We start from the raw sequence: 2,687 nt of genomic DNA on the forward strand, positions 1-2,687 counted from the left end.
TATGTGCGGCCTTTTCTTGATCCGTCGCGGCTTCTACAAGCGTTGTTATTCCTTCCTTCACAAGATCTCAAAGATCTTGATAACAGAACACAACCTTTATCTGCTTGCATCAATTCTCATAATTGGTGTTCTTGAGAATCGAAAGATTTGCTGGAAAATGTTTGTTTGAATGATTCGTTGCCATGGTGATTTTCTTCCCACGAACCGATGAAACCGGAGCTCTTGATACTAGATGTTGGAAATCCCCCAAAATCTATGGAGAATTTCAATCAATCTTGATGAACAAGATTGTTACTACCCACACAATGGCAATGAAAAAAAAGGAACAATGGAGAAAGAGAGTCTGTATAGAACGATGAAGGAGAAGAGTAATAAAATTCTACAGAGTTTCTCTCTGCCCACAAACCGTGGAAAACTTGTTATTCACTTTGTAACTGCAAAATACTGTGAATACAATGTGTTGTGAATACCTCTATTCACCTCTGTTACAAAATAAGGGTTACTCCCTCTATTTATAGATTTAGGTTAACTTGGACCTCAAATCAAAGCCCAAAACTATAAAAATCCAAAATAGCTAACACTACTCAACACACTAGATGGTTCGCCACTTCCTTGCTTTGTCGAGCAACCTGTTTCGACACAAGGAATTACAATTCAACAATATAAATAAAAAAGATACATATTTTTATAAAAAATAATATGTATAGAAATGATTATTTTACTAGATAATTATTTTCGTCATGCCTCCTGACCATGGAATAAGGTATTAGAAATGAATGAATAAAGTTACTTGTAACTATGTATAAAAAGAACACTATCAATAAGAGATTTAGAAGAGTAACTATAATTCATAGAGTTAATAGATATGATTCACAACTTTGATAGTGACGAAGATTAAAACATAAATCTCGTAGATCTTTTGGAAAATTATTGTTCACTACAATATGATAACAAGTCACTTTTAAATATATATTTTTAATAGAATATTATAGATTTGTAGTATTCTTTTATATGATATTTCAAAGTTGCTTAATTTTCTTTTTGGTTAGAAAAATTTAACATTTTAGTATAGTAAATTTGAATTTGTCGTTGTTTTCTTGAAAAATAATATGAGTAAAAAATTTATATAATTATTTTTTAATTATGATTTTAAAAAATAAAATAAAATAATTAGAACATTTTTTTTCATGAAATCAACTAGTCACGGTTCTACCCAGAAGTCTTAATATAAAATAATATCTTTTTTATAAAAGCTACTCAACCTCATAGAGATATTTGTCTCGGTATTCTAACTCATAATGTGACCTTAATCAGTCCATGCTTATTGATACAAGCAGAATTTTACAAACTATCACAACAATAAATATAATTGCAACTACAATAGGATTGAATAATATTGAACTGGAATTTCAAACAGAATTTTAAACTATCACATGCAGAATTTTAAACTTATAGAAATAGCATATAAGTGCTCATTTAATATGCATTTAGTTGAGTTGTCATGTGCCGGTAATATGATATTATTAACGTAAAACAAATGCCTAAGAAAGCTTGATAGAGAAGAAAACAACGCCTCAAGATGGAACAAAGCATTCCAACCACAAAAATTTGCGGCATCATGTAAAGATACCATTTATTCAAGTCATAAGGGAAGTGTAATTAATCACAAATATTTAACTAACACCTTAATATATTCAACTAGTTGTGAGAATGAAAATGAATAGCATGTTGGTAACTGAAAACAACTGAAGTGAGCGGAACATTAGAATAGTGTCTTTTCCATTTGAAAAATTAAAAAACTGGAAAACTCATCTTTAACTACGTCCAATCGACATCCAAACAACATAAATACAAGCACATAAAAAATTAACAAAAAAGAACGATGTTTCTAAAAATCTTTATCAAGCAAAATCATAAAAATTATCGGAACATGTTGAGATCTGAAATCTCGAAAACAAAAAGAAAACAGAATAATGAGTAGTAGATTGAAGCATACGAGTTTCCTTCGTTGTAGATATCGATAATGACAAAGACTCTTGCAGCATCAGTCTTGAGCCTGTTGAGACAAGTGTGTGAGCACAACAACAAAGAAACTACGAGAGAGACGTTATGAGATACTATAAAAATGCAATCAGAAGCTATGATTTATTGAAGAAATTAGGGATACGATGAAAAGAGAAATTATGGAACCCGAAAGCGATTTGATAAAGCAATTTTGGTTATAATTTGGGAAGCGATGTGTTGAAGCGATTTCAATCTGAGATGCGATTTAGGAATGTCACGATTTTGATCCGAAGCAATTTTGGTATGAAGCAATTTTGATATGAAGCTACTTTATTATACATTGTTTTTATTTTTTTACATTTCATATTTTATATATTTATTTATAATAAATTTTATATATTTGTTTTATATCTTATTTATTTTTAGGGTTTAATGATGATACCCTAACAGTGTAAAAAAAATTTATACTGTCATTCAATAAAAACATATCATTTTGCTATATCATACAATTATTTTAAAATTTACAGTCTGATTTCGCCATTGGTTGATAGTGTAAAATAAACTTACATTGTCAAAACATCACCCCTTTTCTCTTATTTTTAAAATAAGTTTTAAATAATGTATGATCGTGATTTTGATATAATTATGAAACAAAAAAAAGGAGGCAAAGGAAATGAATATTT

Source organism: Lathyrus oleraceus, chromosome 3, assembly GCF_024323335.1.
Source record: "Lathyrus oleraceus cultivar Zhongwan6 chromosome 3, CAAS_Psat_ZW6_1.0, whole genome shotgun sequence".
In the NCBI taxonomy this organism is placed as follows: Eukaryota; Viridiplantae; Streptophyta; class Magnoliopsida; order Fabales; family Fabaceae; genus Lathyrus; species Lathyrus oleraceus.